This window comes from Taeniopygia guttata, chromosome 1 (assembly GCF_048771995.1).
Source record: "Taeniopygia guttata chromosome 1, bTaeGut7.mat, whole genome shotgun sequence".
Lineage (NCBI taxonomy): Eukaryota > Metazoa > Chordata > Aves > Passeriformes > Estrildidae > Taeniopygia > Taeniopygia guttata.
In genome coordinates this window covers 78,154,183-78,179,980 of record NC_133024.1, presented here as the reverse complement: position 1 = coordinate 78,179,980, position 25,798 = coordinate 78,154,183, and the positions used below count along the sequence as shown (strand labels likewise).

General features: G+C 35.6%; 1 protein-coding gene across 4 annotated transcripts in view; it reads left to right on the top strand.

Moving 5' to 3' along the window:
• FGF14 (fibroblast growth factor 14) overlaps positions 1-25,798 on the top strand; it is a 373,382-nt gene that overhangs the window by 209,408 nt on the left and 138,176 nt on the right. Inside the window, exon 2 of one of the 4 annotated variants that reach the window (XM_030286870.4) lies at positions 5,613-5,652. The exons of the other annotated variants lie outside the window; for them this stretch is intronic. The gene's annotated coding sequence lies outside the window, so the exon portion shown is untranslated. The remainder of the gene's footprint in view (positions 1-5,612; positions 5,653-25,798) is intronic. 4 annotated transcript variants of the gene reach the window in all.

Here is a 25,798-nt window from a genome sequence, read left to right as displayed (position 1 = left end):
TATCCCAGAAATTCATTCTATCTTCTTTTCTTTCCCAAGACATTTTGTATGTAATTGTCTTCATATAAAAATGGCTTGAAACAATAAACATGGTATTATCAAACTGTAATTGTTCATGAAGCAAATGTGGGAGAGCAAAAGGGGCTCATTTATAAATGAAATTAACTAATTTAATTATATGGCTGCATTTTTACAGCTGGTATTTGATTGAAATGTTGCCTGTCCACAGTACAGTGAGTGATTAACTGTGGTGACTAGACAATAATTATTATTTATATTGCAATATTTGAGCTGTTATGTGCATACATGATAACTTTGGTTGTGCTATGGGGACTTGAGCCAGAGTAGGTTAGTTATTTAAAAAAAAAAATGAAATGTCTGCAGTTCACTGTAAGCTCCAATATGTACACTTATAGTGAGCTAACGAGTACACAAGCCTAACTGGCCCAAACATTAAATCCCAGTCTAGAATCTATTAAACCTTACTTTCACTGTAAAGTTAATTAAAAAATGAAAAGACTATGGAGAAACACAATATGTGGTCTCATGAAGCCCAGCTAAAATGTGTCTGAAAAATGTTTGGTCTCTTCGATTTAGTAAATGTTACTATTATTGTAGATTTCATTTTTTTTACTTTCTGAGTAATATTGTTATAGGAGTAAAGACCTGAAAACCAAACTCCATATTCTCATCTAGTGTGTATTTTCTCCCTTTTCTTTCTTTCCTTTCTTACAGGAAGGAAAAGCATCTACGATGTTTTTCCAACATCTAAGATGCTGCTGTTGTGTGGTGATTGAAATCTATGCTCATCTTTCAGAGATATCTGTACCTTACCCCAAAAAAATTTCTGACCTATTTTTCAGACTTTATCTTATTTTTATATGTTGCTTCTTACCTTGGCCCACAAAATAACTTTCATCACAACAAGCAAGATAACTCCACCAATTTGAAATGAGGAAACAGAAGGGGAAATTGAATAGTGGGAGGTGCAAACAATTCAGTTGCATGCTACATTAGCCCACTGGCTCTCCTAACACTTGGGCTTCTGTCAAAAGACAAGAGTTTTCTCAGGCATGAGGTGTATCTCTCCTTGTACATGTCTCAAAGATACCTGAGGGGGGAAAAATCATATTCAAACTTTGTCAACATTATTGGTTCATGTGTCACAGGTTGCCTGTCCCTTGCAGTAGTGTGGAAATTACATTGTTCTGTCTCTGAGCACTGCATGTTGCCTCAGAAATCTGATATCACTGACATCTTGGGAGAGTGGTCAGTTTAGTAGGAGCTATCTCATTTCCTTATTCTCCTTCTATTCTACCCCATGTTCCCGGGTTCATTGGTTAGTTTTTTGGTAAATTTTTCTTTCTTGTTTTCTATTTTTAAAAATCTTTTCTCCTTCTTTCCCAAAGAGACTATCAAGGAAAACAGTAATTCCAGGATTTGAATGCTATTTTCAGATGTATGTCTTCTGGTCATACTTATGCTAAAATTCAGGCTGCAGATATAGCTGAGCACAATGTCTTTTCATGTTTTGTGAGAAATTTCCATTTTTGGTTTTTTTTTGGTTTTTTTGGGGGTTTTTTTGGGTTTTTGGTTGTTGTTGTTTTGGGGTTTTTTTTCTGGGTTTTTTTGTTTGGTTTGGGGTTTTTTGTGGTTTTTTTGTGTGGTTTTTTTTTTTTTTTTTGGTCATGGAATGAGTCAACAGCCTTTTTTTTTGTCCTTTTATGATCCTGGTGTCTTTTCCTTTGTATTTCTCCCCCCTCCAAGTATTCTGGCAGCTGATGTGTTGTTCTTTAAAATTAATATAACTGTCCTTCATATCCCCTGCCCAAAAGATGGTCTTTTTGTAACTGTTCTTATTATTTAGTCATTCTCTTTTTAAAATAGATATTCACTTCATACTCTTTATTCTGTGCACATTCACCACTTGCTAAACAGAGCATGTCCCACCTAGAAAAGACTGTCCCTCCTACAGAAATAGATTCCTTGCTTTTTGTGTCTATACTGCCTGCTTCTGATCCAGCAATGTGGCTGGATGTTATGCAGACCAGTGGGATCTGTTCTTCAAGTAATTAAATTTACACTGATAAAAATAACTTTACAAAAAAAATTTTTTTTTGCTTTGCAGATTGGTAGGGGAACTTACAAATGGGATAGTTTTCTTCTAAGAAAAACAAAAATCTTTCCACAGATTTCTAGATGAATTTTCAAAACTCTCTAGGTTATGATATTTAGCACCAAAAAATGGACAATTCAGATTTTGATTGAGTACAGTGTTTCAGCAGGTATTTCCAATGTTATATCTTTTGTATGAGGAAATCACTGCAACCAGTGAAAGTTCTGCAACTTCAGTAAAGCTGCTTAAGATCAAGATTTTTTTCTGAAGGAGAAAGAAGATTAGAAATTTTGTATTTCTTGACAGTTAAAATATGTTTAATTGAAATCAACACTTTGATGAATTTTGCTAAAGTAAAAATTTTCCATGTAGGAATTGCTTGTATATTTTTTGGCAAACTTTTCATTCCAAAGGGTCTTCCAGATACCACAAGGGAACAACATCTCTTAATGTGCTTTCTGTGTTTTCATGTCCATTAACATTTTTCTGATGGGAAAATCATATGTGTTATTTGGAATGAAGATGACTAAGTGCAGAGTTTACAGGCTTAAGAGCATTATGCTCATATTACCAGCTCTGTGCTGTGAGATTTGGGCCTCCTTAGGTACTCTGTGCAGGCTTTACTCCAGTTAATCTGAACAGGCAATATGTGCCTGACAGCAAACTGCATATAAAGATGATGCAATCTGACTGCTGGGTCTACGAGGATATTGCTGCTGGATAAAAAGTGTTTGAAGGAGCAAAGCTTTAACTCCCAAGGGAAATCCAAGCCTGCTCTCTTCTGTCTTCAGTGGCTGATGTGTATAAGCAGGACTTGACTGGAACTCCAGGTGCCTGTAGGGTCAAAACAGCCTCCACTGACAAAAAGTCAGAAGTGCAACCCCATGCTTTGGGTTTCATTCCAACTCCTTATTTGAATTTCTGCCTTTCTTCTCTGAAAAAAAATAAATCTGTAGGTAGGGCAGAGGTGTTGTGTCCTCTGGATCTCTATAGCAATCTATGTCACCACAGAATCACAGAGTAATAGAATAGTTTGGGTTGGAAGGGAGCTTAAAGATTCTTTAGTTCCAACGCCCCTGCCAGAGTCAGGTACATCTTCTGCAGGCCAGGCTGCTCAAAGCCTTGTCCAGCTTGGCCTTGAACACTACCTGGAATGAGGCATCTACAAATTCTCTGAGCAATTCATCCCAGCACCTCACCACTCTCACAATGAAATGTTTCTTCCTAACATGAAATTTAAATCTCCCAGTTTTCAGTTGCCTGCCCTTGTGAAAAGATCATTTGGGCATGGTTGATGGTTCTGGTTCAGGTGAAGCAGACATGAATGGCATATTTGGGCAGCCAGAAATTGCTGGGTGTTACAGTAGCCGTATCATTTGCCTGCTACTTGTAGCATCTATTGGACCCAGTTTGCCTTGTATTCCCTAACCCAGTGGGTCATCTAGTAATGCTGCATTCTTTTGTTCTCTTGTGACCTGTAGCTTTCCAGTTTTCTTGACTGTCATCAACAAGTATCTTCTCTTTGCTACATGGAAATGGAAGTTTACAGATTACTTTGTAGCTACCACAAGGCAAATATGTAATTTACTTTCCTTCCTAGTTTAATTCCTCTGTTCTCCAGGAATGGCAAAATGGCAATACATTTCTGTTGTCACACAGTTTCTCTAATTCTAAGTTGATTCTTTTTTTTTTTTTTTTTTTTTTTTTGATTGGGTTATTTAATCTTCAGCCTCAAGGTTTTCTTCTGTTTGGTTTACTATTGAGAAGAACCAACTTACATTGTCTTCCCTTGGATTTTCCTTCTTCCATCATACTGCTGTTCCCTTTTGCTCTGTCTGTCCCATATGACTTAATTATGTTGTTCTAAAGGAGATTTCATAACGAGTTAATTTTAATTTTTTATGTTCAGACCTTTGCATCATATGTAGGTAAAATTTTTATAAAGGTCATTTAAGAAAAAAATCAGTCTCTAAAGTTTGCAAGCTTCCCAGTACTGTAACATTTCAAAGTGTACAGCTTAACTATACTCCAGTTTCAATGGCTTAGTGAACAAACTGTTACTCCTATGGGAAGTGATATAGAAGAATGGCTTCTGATTTTCTTGAAGCCAGGTAATTTATGATCCAGAACTAGCAGTTAGAAGATGCATTTATTTAACATGTCAGGAAACTTGATTTCTAATGCTTGTCCTCTTGTAATATTTGACCAGTGATTGCATGAGTATCTAATTTTCCTTCTCCTCCTCTCTTGGCTTTATTGCCTACTTAAATATGTATAAAAGCAGTGCTATAACCTGCTGCAGAAATTAATGTATTTCAAAAAATATTCTTTCAATGTCCTTGATCTTACCTACAATTCTGGTAATAATTACATCCTTTATCCATTTATCTTATAGTTGCAGCATCTGTTTCTCTTTATATTTTTAAGTACTGACACTGTTTTACATCTGTTGAGATCTCTTATTTTAGGATGGTTTTGTTATCGAGTGATCTCTGATTGGGCGTTAATTCCTTCTTCCAGTAAGATCATCAAAAAACTCTTTTTAATGCTCAAGAAATTTCTGTGCCTGCTTCATTCAAGATACAACCTTGACAGTAAGCAAGGATATTCCTTATTTCAAAATATGTATATTCTGAAGTGTTCAACATAAAAAAAGTTTCTTAGAACCCTATAATTTCCTTCTACACAAACTGCCATTGGAGTCAGAATTCATTATTTTTCTGAATGCACTACGTCCAGACGAACTGTGTGTGTTTTTCTCCTTCAATTTTCAGCATTACATATTAACTGCTTTACTTCTTGGTCACTTAAGAGCCATCAGATTTCCTTGCATCACCCCTGACCTAGGTCACTCATTTGAAGAAGAGGTCTGTTTTCATTCCATGAGAAAGAAAGCTTTTAGTAATGCTAGAAACAAGCAGTGTTATGAAGATACTCAATTGGGTACAGAAAATCTTTGGTGTGTACCTGTCCATAAGTAGCCCACTGGAAGTATTTTAATCGTCAGGACTAAGGACTGAGGTAGCAATATTTGTTATATGCAAAGCTGAGATTTGATCACACATTTCTTGCCACTGTTGTTATCAAGACTGGGTGCTTAAGATGTAATTTGGTTGAAGAATTCTTCAGTCTGGGAATTTAGATGATCCTGTCTCCCAGTTTCATTTCTTACCACTTCTGCTTGTTGTATGGAATCTTGTTTTGTAGGATGGGAGGAGACAGAAATTACAAAGGTCTAAATTACGTACTAGTAATTGTCTTGTCATAGTCTTGTTTTCCACCATCCTATCTTCCTCCCTCTTTCCCCTTTTTATATTACGCTTTCTCCTTAATAGAACATTTCCTTATTCTACAAAATTTTTCATATTTTTTATGGACTGCAAAGGGGAGAAAGGTAGAAGTTTTCTCTATGTAATACCCCTGTGATTGATAGTCTTTTTGCTTCCTGCTTCCTAGTAGGTAGATAACGCTTGCTGTATGGGATCTTGTTTTGTAGGGTGGAAGAAGAGGGAGGACTACAACAAACACAAATAGTGGTATGTAATTTTCCCTTTCTCCTTTGTCTCTCCCTACTTACCAATCTTAGCAGAATTTTCTCAATCACATGGAGATACCTTGTACTGATATTTTCTATTTTTAAAAACACATCTCCCGGTTTTTGTTAGTTAAGTGCCTGCAGCGTTTTAAGAACGAATGCCAATGAAATATTCTGTACAACACAAAGACTGTGCTTACTCTTGGACACAAATTGACTGAACTTAAACTGACCAGGTTCTAAGTCTTCTAGTCATCCAGTATCTTTAAAAAAGATTTAACAGGCTACTGTATATGGGGATTTTGGAGAAAACAGCTGTGATGGGGAAAGAGTAATCATCCTGTTTAAACTAAAATCAGCTACATGCATAGACTGTGCTATCTTTTTGAATGTTATAGAGCTGATGGAGAACTTACTGATTTTCTGGTTCAAGTTTCATCAAAATGTTGTAAACTTAAATTCTATTTGCAGAATCTTTGAATGACACAGGGATACAGTACTCAGCTAGACATAATACAGATTATCTATAGGTAAAGGCATAATTTTTTGTAAAATAAAGGGGAAGATTCCTATTAGGCAGAGAAATTGTATTATTTCTATTTCTACACTTTAAAAAGTACTGTGTTCTGTAGTGTTTGAACATTCCACTCAAAAATGAAGAAGTTACTCAAAAGTCATTGTCATTTGATGTAGGTTTTGGTGAGATTTTTTTCTGTTGTACAGTTTTCATTTCTGCCCTCTCGTTAAAAAGGTACAAATTGTTTATCAGAGAGATGCATAAAACATCAGAGCTGTAGCAAAAAAAAAAAAAAAATGGGGAAAATGTTTTATTGAATTTAGTTATCAAAAGGAATAGAGAAAACCAAATGATGTGTCAAAAACTTGTTTCAAGGAAGATGCAATCTTCACAAGACCAATTTTTCTTTGCGTTGTTCTGGATTGTTGGCTCACTATTGACAGAGAAGGAGCATGTCTTCTCAGTGAATTATTTCTAGTTTCTATGACACCCCTAAGATCTGCACAGTACAGCTACAGCAAAAACAAGTCATATTTTTAAGGTCTGAATAGCTGTGATAATTAGGAAACAAGAGTTGCATTTGTATTCGCCATGATGATAGGAAAGATTTTCCATTTCATTTGAAAACAAGAACAGAACACAGAACACTTCTCTTGGTAACAGCACATGAAGGATCAAATCCTGTACATTAGCTGATCTGCACAGATCACGTGTCAAAAAAGTAAATGGAAAAGGTAGAAAAAAATTTATCTGTCTGATACTCAGTAAAATAAACATTTTTTTTTTCCTGTGAGAAAAACATGTTATAATGGATTACTTTAATCCTCAGCATGTTGTTATTGTTTATGGACTGACACAAAGTCTGTGATCAAGATAATTCTTTTCTTTCTACTGTGAAACTTGAAAAGAAGGGATTTTTTATAATCTCTCTGTGCTTGTTCCATTTAAGAGGAATGTAGTGGGTTGACCCTGGCTGGATGCCAGGACCTCACCGAACCCTCTCTATCACTCCCCTCCACACCTGGACAGGGGAGAGAAAATATAATAAGAGAGTCATGGGTTGAGTTTAGAACCAGGAGACATGACTCCCCAAATACAATCACAGACAAAACAGACTTGATATTAATTTAATTTCTTACTCACAAAATCAGAGCAGGAAAATGAAAAGTAAAAGAAATCTTAAAAATTACCTTCCTCCCAACCCTCCCTTCTTCCCAACTCTACCTCTTACCCTGCAGCAATGCAGGGAGATGGGGAATGGGGGTTATGGTCAGTTCATCACACGTTGTTCCTGCCACTGCTCAGGGAGAGGAGTCCTTACCCTGCTCCAGTGTGGGGTTCCCCCAACAAGAATCCATTCTCCACAAACTTCTCCCACACAACAGTCAACAGTTCTCCATGAACTGCTTGAGTGTGGATCACTCTTCCACAGGGTGCTGTCCTTCAGGAACAGGCTGCCCCATCATGGGTCCTCCACGGAGTCACAAGTCTTAGCAGGAAACTCGCTCCAACATGGGCTCCTCCCTCTGTGGATCTGCAGGTCCCAGACAGGAGCCTGCTCCAGCATGGGCTTCTCATGGGTTCACAGGCTCAACTCAGGCATCCACCTGGCTACAGTGTGGACTCCCCCACGGGCTGCAGGTGGATTTCTGCACTCCCATTGACCACCATGGGCTGCAGGACCACAGCTTCCCCACTATGGTGTTCACCATAGGCTGCATGGGAATATCAGCTCCAGCACCTCCTCCCCTTCCTTCTTCACTGACCTTGGTGTTTGCAGGGTTGTTCCTCTCCTTCTCTCTTCTCAGAGAGCAATTATCTCTGCACAGTTTTTTCACTTCTTAAATATTTTATCACAGAGGCATTACTATCATTCCTGATGGGCTCAGCCTTGGCCAGCAGCAGGTCCATCCTGGAGCCGGCTGGCATTGGCTCTGCTGGCCATGGAGAAGACTTCTCGCACCTCCTTACAAAAGCCACCCATGTGTTTCCCAGCTGCTAAAACCTGGCCACACAAACCCAATAAAAAGAAATTCAGACTTTCAGTTGAGATATTCTTCCCAGTCTTCCCTAGTCTTCCCAGACTAGGGCAAAACCTAAATTGACATTGTCAACATGGAGCAAAACTACTCCATCATGGTGGAAAATGAATCCCCAAAGTGTATTTCATTTAAATAATAACTGTATATTCTGGAAAAATATGAAATAAGATGATAAAGAGCTAATTAAGATCTAGTAGTATTGTACCATTGGCATTTGGAAAAAAAAGTTAATTGCTTTTATTCTGAGGTTCATAACATTATCATTAATTTTCATGATAACTTTATTGCCTAGTTATGACACATATTGAAAAGAGCTGTCTGTTTGATAGAAAATGCATGGGCTACTAAGATGTCAACAATAATGGCACTTTAAAAGTTTCAAAAGGATGAATAATTACTGTGAATTAAGTTATATTTGAGCTGGGTGCAGAGGGGTTGGGTTTTTTCCTTGGTTTTTTTAATGGGATTGTGATTCACCTGCATAATCAAAAAATTATCTGTACGTGTAGACTAAAATATTGTCCATTCAAATTTCAAGAGTTGTTCTTGGACTAGAGTGGAGGGGTAACCACCTCCGGATTATACTGGTACATAATATCTTTATCTTGGCATGTGGATGAAAAATATTGTAATGGGAACAGGTGTGGAGCAGTGATTCCTTTACCACTTGCAGTGAAGAGGAATAATAGTACTTGGGGACTTGTAGAGAATCCTTGGTAACTCGACATCACCTAGAAATCTGTGCTAGCAGCGAAGGCACCAGTATCCAATTTTTCTGATTTGCAAACTAAAAATATATGTTGCAGCATGTCAGTCTTGTATTTGTTGTTTTCTGCATAAAAAATTTTTGCAATAATGCTCCTAATGTGGTGGATTAGATACATATTTTTCTAAGAATAAAAAAACCTTTTTAAGCGATGCTTTCCTGTGGGCATAAATAAATACTTAGTAGCAGGTGTGTGGGTGTATTTTCTACCATTTACTAGATTCTCATAATTTTTCTGTTATAAGTAATGAAATAGAACACTTAAGAATACTGAGGGGTAGGTTTTGAGACTGAATACTTACAGTATGAAGTTCATTTTAAAACAAAAATCTATTTCTTCAGTCATATTGAAATTTTACAGTGTAAATTAGAAAGTTGTTGTGGTTTGAATTGCATCGGTACCTGAAAACTGCTATTTTGGTATAACAAATCAGATTAATCGGAGTCCTATGCTGATGTCTATTTATTTTGCAGCTGATATGTAGTTTTTGGTTGACTTTTCTTTGACCCATAGCTTAAAATTTTCTACCTTATGCTAAATATATTATGTATATTTTACAATGTGATTGTTGATTTAAAATAATTTTCAGCCCTCTGCTTCATACATTTTAGTTTAAAATAACTATAACAAGTTTGTAAATATGCCCATCCACTTTTTTCTTGCCTTTTTCAAGCTATTTATAACTTTCATTAGCAGTAGTAAGAGAAGAGATTTCTCTTGTTAAACTCTGAGATGGGAATCTGGAGATACTGTGAAGAGCAAATTGTTAGTAATGGACTTGATGTCCAAACAAAATAGACATCAGAAAAAAAAAAAGAAACAGTCTTCTTTTGTAGCTATTTCCCAAGAAAGGAGAATTATCAAAATATTAGCTTTCCTGATTTTGAGGCAAACTTGTAGTGCATGGGGAGGTGCAATACATACAAGCCATTTTATGATTCTCTCAATCTATGAAATTAACTCTAGGCTAATTCTGCTAATAATTTTTTTTTTTTTTTAATTATATTCATGCCATTTCTTCCTTCATATTCAGCACTGCTGTCTTTTCTGAAGTGGTATCTGACCTGCCCACCAGTCCTGGAGATGACTGACAAACAGGGTTATGATTCAGCTTATCTCCCTTTATTCTTACTAAGGTACAGGGCTGCTTATTCATGCTCAATAGAGACCAGCCCTACCAGAAGCCAGTCCTTCCTAACAATCTGAGTTCGATACTTTCTTAAAAGCATTCTTATGGCTTGGGTGTGGTAAATTATCATTTCACTAATCCATTCATGAAATATATAGCTCCAAGAGTTCTGCTGGTTTTGTCCATGTGACTTTGAGATAATTTCTTCTGCCTGTGTAAATATGTGTACTAAATTTTCTCTATTAAAAGAGACTAGAAGATACAAAGTTTCTCATTTCAACAGATCACCTTTTTCCCAAAGAAAAGAACTATGCACTTTATAATGGTATGTAGCACAAAGAAGAACTAATGATCTTCAATATAAGTTAGATTTCTTTACCTTATAAGGAAGAAAATAAAAACTTTATCCTTTTGTCTAAGGAACTCCAAGCAATCATTCTGTTTTCTGGTTAGGAAATTGGTAATGGTCTAGATTATGACCATTCTGAAATTATCTTACATATGCTAACCTCTTCTGAAAAGTGAAACTATATATTTAATAGTTAATTTTCTTCTCAGTCTTTTCAAAAAATAGCTCATCTCATGTTTGACAACATATTTCTTCAACAATATTAAAAAAAGGAAAACTAACCCAAAAATAGTCTATTGTAAAGGAGGGGAAGCTTGCAGCAATGTTAAAAAGCAACCAACCAACCAACCAATCAAAACAAATCGAAACAAAAATGAAAAACCCACCTAGATTTTGTAAAATGCTGTTTTGGAGTTGTTTTGAGATACCAACCCTGAGAAATGTTGAATCATCAAAGATAACCATACATTTAGTAATTTCTCTAAGGTAACTTACAGAGTTCTCTCTGAAAAATATGAATAATTTAATACTGTGCAGCATAGAACTCAATATTTTGGGTTTCTTTTTCAGATTCTTTCTCAAGTTTCCACATTAAATATTCTCACTTTTAAACATATGTGTTCTACAAAGCTTTCAAACTCTATGAAACTAGACTAGAATTTAAAAGTCATTGCAGCTTCTCCACTCTCCCTTTGTGACCGTCAATATATTTCTTCCATCAATGTTTCTAGCCAAGCTACATGCTGCTTCCTCCTCTGTTTCCAAATGTCAGCCTATCACATGCTGTCAATTTTTTTTTTTTTTTTTTTTTTTTTTTTTTCTGAAAGCATTTACTTTCAGGACCAAAAACCATCACTGAGGTAGAGATTTGTCTGTATATCAGCACACATGGAATGCAAATGTTTTTCATATGAAAGAGCCTATCTTATATGTTCACTGCAGAGAGATGAACAGAACTCTCTGGTCTTATGCTCTGGATTTTGAAGGGAAAAATCAACTGTGGCAGTTGCTTGGATGAGTTATCTGGAAAAAAAATCTTCATGTACACTCTTCATGTACACCAAGTAACCGGATTTGAAAACTAGAAGCATGGCTAAAGAGTTTGTTGTGATTAAATATTTGGTAACACTTAGATAATTTCTAACAGAAAAATAATACTGATTTTATACTTATGATGCAATTATACTGTTCTCTGAGTTAGAGAGGAATTTAAAAAGTTACTGAAATGTCAAAATACAGACATAAAGGAGGCCTATGTTTGAAAGAACTCTTGCTTCTATATCTGTCCAGACTGGATCATGGTCAATCCATACCCAGTTTTTGCTGTTCCTCTGAGTTCTTACCTTATTTATTTGGCTTAATAACTGTGATTACATTATTTCAATTTGACCCACAGAGTATGGAATGTTAAACATGCTTAATAAATGTATTAGAGTCAAATGATTTACCATGGAAACTGAGGGTTTCCCGGTCCTCATGCAAAATTCTTGGAATGCATCTTACCAATAATGGAGTTCATTTTTCCATCTGCTTAATATCAGTGAATTTTAGTAAAGCAAAGGAGCTGAGATGGGGTATGTGGATTTTAAAGTATAACTTCTTGAAAAATTTTAAAAATAAACATTCTCTGTCAAAAGCAAAAGGGCAACTGGTCAGCTTTGTAACTCAATCATTCTTCACACTGTTGCTTATCCCCTTCTTTAAGTTATCAATATCACATGACTGAATTTACAGAGGTTCTGACTGGAGCTCTGCAAAGTTGGTAAGAGCTGGGGCAGTCAGCTTTCTAAAAATAACTGGCCTGATTTTTATACTTGGGAGGAATTTTCACTCAAGCAAAAAAAATTGTCACTGCCAGATGGTGATGGAAACATTACTACAGCAAGTGAATGTTAACAAAGATGCACTCAGCAAAGCAAATTGTTGCCATAGCAACAAGATGCTAAGCATTTTTAAATAAATAAATAAATCAATCAATAAAATTAGTCAGTATTATTTAGATAGCACAATGCCTAAAACACAAAAAAAATTGCATTATTTTTTCCTTTTGGAAATAGAGGTGTTTTTTCCTGCATTTTGCTTAAGACTTTGTTATAACACTTTCTTGCTGACTAGGTGCGTTTCTTTCAACCTAAATATCCTTCTCATTTGTATTTATTTTTATTCCAGAACAAATTCTTTTATTTAGTCCCTTTCCTCTCTGCATTCTTCCAAGACATTTTTAGAGCTAAACAGTCCATAGGATTTGCAAACACCTCTATTTGGGTTTGGTAGCAGGATATGACAAGCAGCAAAATATTAGTGTTGTAAGAGCTTCTCAGTGGCCTCAGCCAGTGATTGCCCTCCCACTGTGCTAGTTACCATATAGAATTTTACAGAAGTGTGGGTCTCAAATTTGGTGATTTGTCCCATCAAAAGGAGGGTCAAATGAAACCTTGGAGGACGGAAGAGTTTATGGTACACAGGAATGTTAAAGCAGGCGTACTTTAAAAAAAGGAAATAGTAGTGATGTGTTTGTCAGGCACACAGCCAATGATAACACCTTTAGTGCTGGAGGGATGGGCTGTGGTAGTTGTGTTCTTCTTGAAGTCTTGTAAAAGTTGTTTAAGCCACACTGCAATTTGCAGAACATTGACAAATCCCCAGAAGAGAAAGGGGAGAATTCACATCTTCCTTTCTTAATCTTCATATACCACCTCTTTAAACAAACATTTCAATCCACTAGATCAAGAACAAAACAGGCTAAGGCTAACATGGCAGGATTTTAGAAGTAAGAGATTTGTCATCTTTAGAAATGAGTGGAAATGGAGCTTCTTTTCACTCAGTGGAGCCATTTCTTGGTGTATTTGAAAAGTGTCCTGACAAAGGCATGAAAACGTAGGGATTTGGCATGGGGTGGTTCTTGAACTGGTTTGACAGCTTGTTGGTTCATGTAGGAAGTGTGGCAATTCTGTTGCTGTTGGGACCAAATAATTTTCTGTTTAATGTGTTTTCCACCAGCCTGAACATATGGAATATTGGTGTTGCTCCCATAGTTAGGCTCTCTTTCCTACAGGATCACACTGTGTGTTGTATTGGCACCATCTGTCTCTATTTTAAATATTTATATTAATGGCCTAACACTAATCCAATGTCTCAAACTATTAATTACTCTTGATGTGTAGAGAAAGACAAAGAAAAAATTATTTCCTCCAGGAAAACTTGCTCTAATTTGATTTTTCACTTAAAATACTTTTTAGATCAGGGCCAAATACTCTGCTGCAGTTGGAGCAAGCAAAGTGTTCAGACGTGAATAATCCATGAATATACATAATAAATCATACTTAATTACATTTTGATGTTTGGATAGAGACCAGTATGTTTTGTCAAGTCTCACAGGGAAACTGCACAGGCTATTTATGCATCATTTCATAAATTTTTTCACCACCAGGCCTCATTCTGTTCTTCAGGCATGTTTTAAAGTTGACATCTCTTGTTAAGACTAGCACTATTTTAGAGGAAACACAAATTTCAATATAAAAGTACCAAGGAATAATCTAATGAAGCTTCACTCAGTATATCTGAAAATATTCTCCCTCTTCTTGGGTTTGTCTTTTCTTTTGATGTAATACATTTAATCCATTAAGAACCTGTTGATATTTAATATGTTATATTCGGTTATCTTAAATGCAACCTCTAACCTTCTTTATGGAAGTGCAGGTATAAAATTTACTAATAATTTTTCATCTGTGGGATATCAGCATCATATCTTGAGTGAATGTGGTACTTGACTGTTTGAATTTGCTGGCATTTAAGAATCATAATGCGTAGTTGTCCTGAAGAATTGATTTGTCATCTGTCTACAGTATGCACCCACATACACATGTTTTAAAATATGTAATGCAGTTCCTTAATGATGTACAAACCTATTCTAGCTTTTTTGCTTGCTGCTTTGCTTGCTTGGTCATTATTTGGGATGCAGACTTCAAACATTTGACCTTTAATTACTTATTACATGTCTTCTTTGCAATAGTAGATACCTCATTTTCTGTGTTTGCATTAAATAGGTGAAGTCAAATATTTCAATTATATTTCCAGCTAGGGCAAGAGTAAAAACCAGAGGAAACAAGGTAATTAATTTTTTAAAAAAAATATAAGTCATGATATATAAACACATTGCTACTTTAGCAATTTAATAAAGTAATTTATGTATTGTAAAAATGTGTGAGAATGTATTTGTCTTAGCCTAAAAATCAGGCATTCTTTTCAGACACTAATTGGCATGGATATTGGGTTATTATGACATGCATACTTAGTCTTGCTAAGATAGTGCTTTAGATTAGTAAAAAAATATTCTCTTCTTACACATGTAGCTTTCTTCTTTGCAAGACACAACCAATTAATTCAGTTTTATTTGTCATGCAGGCCTGCAATCCCAAACAAATTTAATAAGGTAAATCTGACTGAACCAGTATCAGGAGGGTTTTGGAAATAGATGCTGGAGCATGAAAAAGGAATTTTTCTTTTTGATCATTGGCCATAAATCTACATCGGTATTAGGTAAATATTGCTGCTGACTCTAGTATTGTGTGCAGACTTGAAAAAGATGTCTCCCCTGAAGTACTTAGACATCCATGTCATAAGTACAGCTATTTCTTGCATGTACTTACTTCCTTCCTTGGGTGTAATTACTTCCTTCAGTGGCTCATGATCTCCAAAAATATTTGGTTTCTTAACTGAGGCATAGCAGTCCTTATACCTCAAGGCTCTCCTCCCTTTGCCATTGATATTGGCAGAGCATTGTTGAAAGCCTCAACTCTTTATGTCATTTTCCCACTGTCAGTATTTTTGTGTCCCTCATTAAATAAATTATTTCTAACACATTTTGATACCAAATTTCTGAACCTGCTTGGAGAGAGTTTATTTAGCTGTACTCTGATGGAAAATTTTTGGTGTTTTACACAACATAGGTGATTTTCTGTTTGGTGTTATATATGTGGTTAAAATGGTTTGCAATGAAAATTAAGTTTCATCCATCACAAATTGTCAAAGTTGGATTGCATTATCTAAAATTATTACTTAAAAATCTCAGTTTTACCACTTTGGAGTAAAAAAAAGTTGAAACGGGGAAAATGATGACTGGTAATATATGTATATATTTGAGGGCCCTAGAAAGTATATGATCTCCAGGACACTTACATCAATGACAGCTTGCTTTGTTGGGTGAACTTAGACTATTAAATAATATGGGTAGGTGCAGTCATAATTTTTATAGATATTTTTAACTTCCACAATAGATTTTAATTTGTGTTTTACCAGACAGCATTCTCATAATTTGTTTGATAAATACCAACTGTTTAATTTCATTTGCATGGAAGATTCAGTAAAACTTACTTTTCTGGAAGGAATATAGATCAGATAAATATCAATATTAATTCTGTTTCTATTTTTAAAAAAGAAAGAAAATATGTTTTTGTTAAATGATGAAATTTATGTGACAGCTTGTGATTTTCTTTATTGCATATGCTGTTGCTAGTGAAAAAACAAGGCACTGCTTTGTTATTTTTGTAATTCTGTTTTAACTGTTGCTGTTCAAATGTAGCATTATCAAAGTCTTACTAAGTGGTAGAGGTTTAACCTAAAATATTTGTGTATGAAAGTAGTGTTCACTTTCTCTCAAAATATGAAATATGAGGTGATATCCTGACTTCCTTGAGTTGAAAGAAAATTTGTATTTGCCTCCTTGTGACATTGTTGGCTTTATTTTGTGTCATCAAGCTCATTATAAGTACTTAAGCTTTCAAAATGTTAGAAAAGTGCATTCCTTGAAGAAAAGTGTCTCCTTGCAATGTTCTGGGAGTAGCTGACTGCATCATCATCATCATCATCATCATAAATCATCATCATCATAATCATCATCATCATCCTCTTTGTTCCTCACCCCTGCCATGTGTCTAACAGACAACTTTGCTCCCTGTCTTGGGATCCTGGGGACCATCCTGGGCTTGGACAGTTCTGCCAATGTTGCTGTGAACAAAGGAAGCATTGAGCAAACCACTTAGGCACACAGTGTGTCGTTTTGGCCTAGCTAGAATTTTGATCTACTAGAATTTGAGCTGACTGGCTTTTGCAGTGTTAAGCTGCATGGGAAAATCAGCCTGAAATCTCAAGTTTCAGCACTGAGGCCCACTGGGAATCCCTCTGTTTGCCAAGCTGACTTTGTTTACGTTTGTATCCAAAAATTTTAAGTGTGGGGCCAGATCCAAACATTTAGGCATTTGATAGTCCAGTGTCAAAGAGCCTACAGAACTTGGATTAGTTACAAATTTTAATGACTTAGGGTTTGGACCCAATGTCTAGTGCTTCACAAAAGACAACAGACTTCTGGTAAATGAGTCAAATGTTTCTATTTGTCTTCTCTGCATGAAGTTCTTCATTACAGCGTATTTCTGCTTACATAGTGTCATTAAAGCATTGCAGTAATAGCTCAAGGTTGCAAATTCTTGGAAGTCTCATGAGTTTTAAAATCCCAGAGAATGTAGATATTTTTTTTCTTTACTTCTTTTTTCTTCTTTCTTCATATTCTTCAATTTCTTGAAGGTTTTTTTCTTTCCGTTCTTGAATGGTTTTTTCTTTGTTTATTTTTAAGAATTTTACTCAAAGGGAGCCACATATATTAGACTTCACTCTTATACATGCACATGCCAGCATCTTCAGTTCTCTCACACTAGTTTTCAGACAACCCAGCTGGCATTTTTTTCTATCAGTCATTCTAAAAAAAGTGTCTTACATTTACATTATTCCATATCTCAGACCGTAAAAAATTATTATGAGGTCAAGATTCAAACCATCTTCAAAACTTTTAAATAAAGACTCTATTAATTTCTTGCTGACCTTTAAATGTGCTTAGTGAATTAAATAGAAAAAGTGCTTCACTATCAGAGGAACAGTTTGATGCTGAGTGTTCTTTAAAATTATCTCACTTACATCAATGACTAAACGTGGCCTTTTTTCCTGCTCAATTCAATTAAGTATTTTGAGCTGAAATTTAATGGAAAAGTCATGGTAGTTGTCTTTCAAAATGCCTTTCATATTTGGAAAATAAAATTAATACCAGAAAGATAGTAGTTTCTAATATTAAAACCATATTTAGCAATTTAGAAAAGAAAATACTAACATTTAAACTTCAAATAATTCTGAGTGTGTGATGTATTTTGTTATGTCAGAAAGCTATTTGAAAAAAATATATAAATGCTCTGCAGTCTCATTTATTTAGTAAAAACAGAGCTACCTTAGAATATCAGGTCTCCTGCAAAATTATCAAGTGAGGTTTGATAATCATAGAGGAAAATATCTGAATTAGTATCTTCATTTCTATTGCTGTACAGTTTTACATTAGATCATTCCCTAATTAGGTGCACTGGGCAGATTTAACTTTTTCATCAGTTTAGTTACATGAATTTTGAGTTTTGGTAATTATCTTCAAATGTCTATATGCATATGTATATAGTATGTATTTTACAACAAAAATCTTCAATTGTTCTCTAAATAATTGCATTTAAATACCGGATATAAAACCCCTTTCAGTTTGAGATTTACTGTTTGTGAGAATGTTTTTATTGTGCCTTTTAAAGACATTTCACTTTAAAACTATCTGCATTTAGCCTGTACCAAGGTTTTATTTTTGCTTATAGTGCCCTCACCTGTAACTTAGGGCCAACTGCAGAACTTTAGTAGTAAAAATAGCTGTTTTTTCTTTGAATCATAGCTTGTCTTGTTTTGACAGTCAGAAACAGCTAATGTGTTCCAGCTGACTTGTAGTAGTTTGCAACATTACACTTGAAATATTACTGTGGTTTTTACTGTGCCCTAAACACAGCTTGTCAAACCTCAGTTGTGTATTTTACTCTAGAATGGAACCTGGAAACCCTAATGAAGCAGTTCATTCATATTTTAATTTCAAATACTGTCCTTAATTGAATCTTTTTATCAAGTTGTGGGATACAACAGATCAAAATAGAAAGCAACTAGTGTAGGAGAAAAAAAAATTGGTATAGCTGCGTTTTTGCTACTTCTTTATTTTTCCTATTCTCACTTCTATCACCTTCCCAAGTAAAATCTCTCTTCAGAGGTCACAAGAATGATAAGTACACCTTCAATAACAGACTTCATTTAGGCAACTTTTCAGAAACAAAGAAAACTAGGAAGGATAACCAATTTAGTCTGAATAATTTCATCTGGATTTTTTAAAATGTAAGATCATATGGAACAATTCTAATAGTGCTTATTTATATCTGAACACAGACTTAAGTGGGATAGGCCTGTAGGATATAAAGCAGGTACAGTTTTCTCTTTGTCAGGTCATGTCAGCTTAGTACACAGACAAATACAGCATGGGACACTTCAGTTGGCACTGTGACTCCCAGTTTGGGACACAAATGCAAGGTGATAGGTGATAGAGCACAGATTTTTTTCTAATTCCAGATCTGGGTTGCAATAGCTTTTCATTCACAGGGGAATTTGAATCCTGGGTTCCCAGGTTTCTTTTTTTGCAGAAACTTTTCTCTCTACACAGATTTTCCAGGATATGGGTCTTCAGCACCCATGTTGCTAATCAGGCTACTGAAGCAACTGGGGTCACAGTCATGGAATGCCACGTGAAAATAAGAAAAGTCTTGCGTTGCTAGTTTTTAAATGGAAAATTTTTCATACAAAAATTCAAGATTTTGGTCTGATGAGAAATGTGTAAGGTGAGAAGTGGTGTAAGGAGGACTGAGTCTACAGATCAATCAGTGGAATTAAAAAAGTTCAGATTTCTGCAAAATTTGCAGACAGATTTCTTTGAGCATGTTTTCCAATTAGGATCTGACTGTAATTTATGGATGCTCTTGACTAACTCTTTCTCTGAAGCCGAAATCTATAACCTGTAAATCAAAGATTGCTCCCTTGCATACCTGCACATTCTCTTTCCCTCCCTCCTTTCTATACAAAATCACCCTTCCGTTCATTTTGTTCACTCTAATTTTAATATTTCATGTAAAAATTTATTCCCTGTCAGCAGTGGAGTGTATAAGATCTTCTTGTGCCTGATTAGACAATAAAATGTTGTGATTGAGGACAAATATCTGATCTTCTCTCCCTGAGACACATTTCAGGGACACGGGAGAATGGATATGTGGATTATCATATGCATTGCTTCCTGTCTGCTTTATATATATGTATGAATATTTATGCATGGTTACTCTTCTCATTTGATACCTCTGTGTCTTGGGCCAGGACCCCACTGTGCTGAGGCTGTTCCAGACAGTCTTTCCGTGTCTGAAAGCCAGAATTAATGAGATATGTGGGATCACAGCCAATCTAAATTTAGTTTTCACCATAAGTATTCCACTGCCACAAATAATAATTTAAATTACCACCCCCCACCCTCTCGGTTTTTTGTGGGTATTTTTTACTTCTCTTTGTAGTTTTGTTCCATTTACTTGTTCTCAAGCATTAACATTATGGTAAAATAGATGGATAATAAAAAGTGAGGACATATTTTTTAAAGACAGCTTTTTCAATAAATATATAATATTTATAAATAAATATTTTGCTGAACTTAGGTTTCTTTACATCTTCCTTATGAGCTCATTTACATAAGCAACTATTCCATTAAATGTCAGTTGTTGCGGCTATCTTCCTCAGTGCTTATTTCAGTCATTCTTATTTCAATTTTCAAAACATGAGGTTATTTTAGAAATTGTGTATAAGCTGTTGACTACTAGTTTATGTGTCATTTATTTATGAAACACTGGGAATTTTTATGGGTACAGCAAAAGGAAAAGGACTAAGTGATTTTTACTGTCCTGTAGCATGACTAACATTATTAACCTTGTGCAAGGATTGTGCAAATTGGAGATTATCAGCTTTTGCAAGTCTTGGTGGGTAGGCTGTTACCCCAAAAGCATTGCCTTCAGGAGCCTGCCTTTGAAAGCCTTGGCCATGGTTGAAAGGCTCATAACTGGGGTGATAAACACCTGGCCATTTGCTAGGAAAGTGAGCTTCTTGTTTATGTGACAGAAGAGTTGAGGATTTTTTTGGAAACTTCCCTTAAATTGCTTTAGAAATTATTGATCAGAGCGAGCTGAGTATGATATCTGTCCAAAATATATTTTTAAAAATTAAATTAATTTGCAAGCATTCAGCATCTTTTTGCCCTACTTTTATTTATGCTACTTAAGACAAATTCAGTATTACTACTTCATACCAGGCTGGCACTTGGGGTCCAGGCATTTAAAATCACACTTTTTTTGAGGAGATACCACAAATTTTCTCATCATTGAAGCCTTTTCTTATAAAGGAGGACACAAATTTCTAATGATTTTTGTTAAACTAACCATGTAATGTGCCCTGACCCATCACAGTAGAAAAGTAGAAACTATGTATAATGCAGTATTTTATTATCCTTTTCTCATATTTCCTGTTTTTCTTCATATTTCAGCTCAAATAAATTTTCGAGCTGAAGCAGCAAGCAGCTCTTTCCCAGCTGACTCAACAGAGATAAACATTTTTAAACAAATTCAAAATAAATTTGGAGTACTGTAATTGGCAGCTATTTTGGGTCTGATCTATCAAAATCATTGACATTTTGCCATTGATTCCATGAAAAGTCACTTCATTAGTACTGTCACTGTAATAAAAATAAGCGCTTGTTATGAAGTGGGCTGGAATGAAAGAGGTTTTCAACATTATAACAAATAGAAATATGCAGTTTCTCTGTCTCACACAACCCACTCATTGAATCCGCATGTTTGAAATAATTGGAGAAACAGGTCAGTGAACAATTTTACACAATCATCGAATCATAAAGGTTGGGAAAGACCTCCAAGTTCATTGAGTTCAACCTCTGACCGAACCCCACCAATCAACTACACCACAGAAGTAAGGGACACGTCCAGTTGTTTTATGAATACTTCCAAGGATGATGCCTCTATCACTTCCCTGGGCGGGCCTTTGCTATGCTTCCTTTCAGTGAAGAAATTCTTCCTGATGTCCAACCTGAACCTCCTGTGTCACAGCTTGAGGTAATTTCTTCTTGTCCTGTCACTTGTGCCTTTGGAGAAGATGCCAAACCCCACCTTTCTGCAACCTCCTATAAATTATCTGAATTCATAAGTACGTTACTAAAGCCAGTCATTTGCTACACAGGGAAAGCCAAGATAGGACCACAGAACCACAGATCTTCAGGACTTGTCCTGTGAAATGACAGTTTATGTGCCAAGTATCAGAGGTCAAACCTTAAAAGCCCTTTAATACAGAAGTCATGACGGAGACTTCAGCCAGACTGCTCTTTATTTTCTCAGAAAGCTGGGACCACATACAGCTTAAATCAAAATAATTTGCTTTAAAATTTATTCTATAGTTTTGTTTTATAAAGGTAAATTAGTAGCTGATCTAGTGATCATCATGATGAACTATAGAAGATCATTTGTGAACATAACACAATAGTCTGAAAATTCCATGAGCCCACAGCATCTCCTTTCTCTCAATATAGAAACTCTTTAAATCATCATATGTCCCTGGCATTGACTTTGAAATAGCCCAACTATTTGCATGACATATTGTCCCTTTACAAAAAACCTCAGGAACATTCATTAAAGTAGCTTTCCATTGATTTAAAAAATGCAGCTCAATTATTTTAAATGTTTATGAAGTCCTTGTGATGGAAATTTGCAGTCATAGACTTCCAGCAGCAGTAACACTTCCACTAACAGTTGCCAGACTAACTTCAGAAGTTCAGGCATGCAAGGCAACCACCTCTTACAGAGCACTAGACATTTTAAGAAAATATGTCAAGCTTTTATAAAGCTGTTAATCTGTGAGGACTTAGGTTCTTTGTGGTCTCACATTTCTCTTCTCTGCCCTCCAGCATTGTGACTACACAGCAAGCAGGATCAGCATGAGTATCCAGCAGATTAACCTGCTAAAACTAATGCAGTTTTTTTTCTACTGGATGTATGAGCTGCTATTACTCCCCCTAAAGCTGTTGGTCACTGGAAGAGGGAAGCAGCGCTCACCTAAGGGAGCTGGACACTAGTGGATAAATCAATGTAAAATAAAACTGCATTTTGTTCAGGAACTGAATATCTATCTAAACAGACACAAAGCAAGTGCAAAGAAAAATGTACTCTTGGCTAAGACCTTTCATCTCCACAGAATGACCATATCTTCTGTGACCAGGAAGCTGAATTTCTATACCTCTAATCACTTTCAAAATGAGAGATGGATCCCTATTCTTGGCTCTTCATTGCTGAGCTTCCAGAATTGTTTATTGCCCCTTCTAGAATTTCAAAGCTGAGGATAAGTTGCATAAGAGGAGAGAGGTTGTCTGAACATATTCAGTGTCTTGGTGGGAACATTCACTGACTAATCATTGACATTTCTTTTGTGCATCTTGCTGACATCGACATGGCAATTAATTTTGCTTCCACTGCACCATTATATGCAAGAAGTGAGGAATCACTAGATGTTCCCAAATTGCCTGTCAAAGTTTAATTTGTAGCTCTTGGGTTTGTTAATGGTTAAGACACCTGCTATGAATCTTTCTCATTAAATGGCTTCTAACACGAGCATCTGACAGTATTCCTTGAATTTACACCTTTTGCTTTTAAGCTATGTTAAAAAAAAAAAGAAAAAAAAAGATTTGCTGTTTTTCTGCTAACTAGAATATAATCCTTTTATATGCTAGCATATTAAACTCTGTATTCAAATAAAATTTTGTTTGAACCAGAGAAACATCATCTTTCTACAACAACAGGGGAATGATGTCAAAATACAATTCCTTCTGCATACAAAAATATTGTAGATATTTATTTTATGATATTCAAACTAGTGGCTGATATTGCAAACTTTTTATAGGCTGTATGGACAGTTGAGATTTTCACAAATGACCAGCAAATGAGGTCCCTTGATTTTTGTGTGTCTAATTTAAAATTAATTTAAAGCCATGTCAACTCCACCTGTAATAGGTTTCAGAGTTGTTCACCCCTGAGCATTAGTTACATTCAAGCATTTTTTTCTTTTAATTCTTGTTTGTTTAACAAAAATGAAAATATCCATTTTTTTCATGTGGTTTTTAAACATGACATTTTATTGGTATTTGTGTGCAAAGGCAGTATCCTTGTCAAGCAAAAAAAATTGTGAATAAAATTTGTTTTATCTGTAGTTCCTTGCCTCTACTAACAAAATAAAATTTTAGCTATTTTCTTCAGCCGTGCTATAACCTACTCTGTAATTGTTTGTATTTCTTCACTTGGTATTTACAGCCAGAGACTTTTCTGGACTTTGGGCTCAGAACTTTCTTTGTTACTTTAAACATTAGATTTATCTAATTTATCCTGCTGTGGTACAGAACCTAGCACAGAATAAAATTATGCTTATTTTTTAAAATAGCCTCTGCAGTTATAGATTTTCTTGATTTGGACTATAGGTAGAAATATATAGATGTCTGTATAGATCAAGAGATCTTAGCTACATGTCTTTTGCAAACAGGAGGGGGTTGGGAATGGCAGTTTACAAACCAGACAATGAGAAGGGACAATCTCTTTCTTCTGCCCAGGCTGTAGTCCTGTGCAGCAAGTACTTTCTAAGAGCAGGGAGCAGCAGGTAAGTTGGTAGCCTTGTAACAAAAGAAAGAGAGGTTTCCTGGCTTTCATTTCCTATTGGTAGGGCAGTTCTTTACCCTGCCCGGTGATCACTTCATCTAAAAATCCCTTAGAGGATGGGTGAATAATTTACAGTATTTATAATTTTGAAGGGAAAGGCAAAGATTGTGGGTGGAGGGAAAAAGCAAGAGAGGGGAAAAAAAAATGGAGGCAGAAGGTAGAGAGACAGAAAACACATTCAGTAATTTCTGCCACTGTTAAGTACTGGAAGCATGTCTGCTTCACAAAGATTAATAGCTTAGGTTATTAGAAAAGTATTACCAAATTAACTGTGAGCATAATAATCCTCAAAGGCTGTTTATCATTTGTACTGCTCAGGATAGTAAAAGAAAAGAAAATAAAAATAATTCATTAGTATTGTCCCTTAATCCCTGAGATCTTCTTACAATGAATCTAGCATTCCAGATGTTCTACTGAAAATTATTCTTGCAAGATTTGAATGCAATTATTTCCATGGGAAATTATTTAGCTAAAATAGATGCAGCTAATGAACTTCCATTTCTCTCTGCACTTTTCATTTTAATATCTTCCTATTCTACAGGAAGTTGTGACATTTGTGACCATATAAAGACAAGTTGACTGTGCTAAGCACATCAGTGTTCCCTCTCCTGTTTCATACCAGCTTGATGGTCTCATAGGTCTTTTCCAACCTAAGCAGTTCTATGATTCAGCACACAAATGGCACTATGCCAACTGCAGCTTGACACAACAGGCAAAGCAGCTTCACCCTGCTTCATGTCTTCTCTGATTCTGGTCTGAACCTGGTCTTCAGCAGAGAAAGAACAGCTTCTGCAGTACGTCTCTCACATGTGAGGAGAGAGACAGATCTCCAGAAAAGAAGAGAAGGAATAGTTAGCAAAATGCAGGATTGAAAGAGTGAAGTTAACCTTTCTGCAGGTTGGACAAAATAGGCTTCTAAAATCTTGATGTGGACTTCGAAAAATGGACATATATCGAACCTAAATGAGAGAGCTCCTTTGAAGCTGGATGCAAAAAAAAAGTTACTGTTGTACCAAAGCTGTTGAATGCTTCCCTCTCTCATTTCAACTAATTCTTAGGAGCGCAGATTTATTCATAATCAGTAGAGGATGGTGAGATTTTCCAAAGTCTCAGTGGGTGTTTGTCTCCTTTGGACAAGTTGATCCATGTAGAGGGAGCCTAAATTTCAAACTTCTAGTGAAGTTGAGGTGACCTCAGTTTAGTTGTTTGCATCTTCTGTTATTATAAATCTGTATCAACTGCAAATCTGAATCCTCAAAGAGTTCTTTATGCTTGAATGTGTTATATACACATTTCTGCATTATCTCCCACTTCAGATTCCCACAGTGTTGTCTTAGCAATGTTTTTTCGATTATCTGAAGATTTATTAAGGGGGTCATATTAAACATGAGGGTTTTTCCAAAATTTTGAGTAATATTAGCATTGTTTGGAGATTGAGCTGAATCAGTATTATACAAAGAATAAAGAAATTATCTTTGATCTTGTAGTGAGGAACCTGTAGAACACAGTAATGTGTTTTGGGTGAGCTTAAGCATTGTTGCTCTTTGTGCCACCTGCTGGTTGGAGAGTAGGCAAAGGGGAATAGGGCAACATTTCTCTCACTCTAATATTCAGTTTCTGAATGAGATTGCATTACCTGGCCTTTGTGTTCATTATTT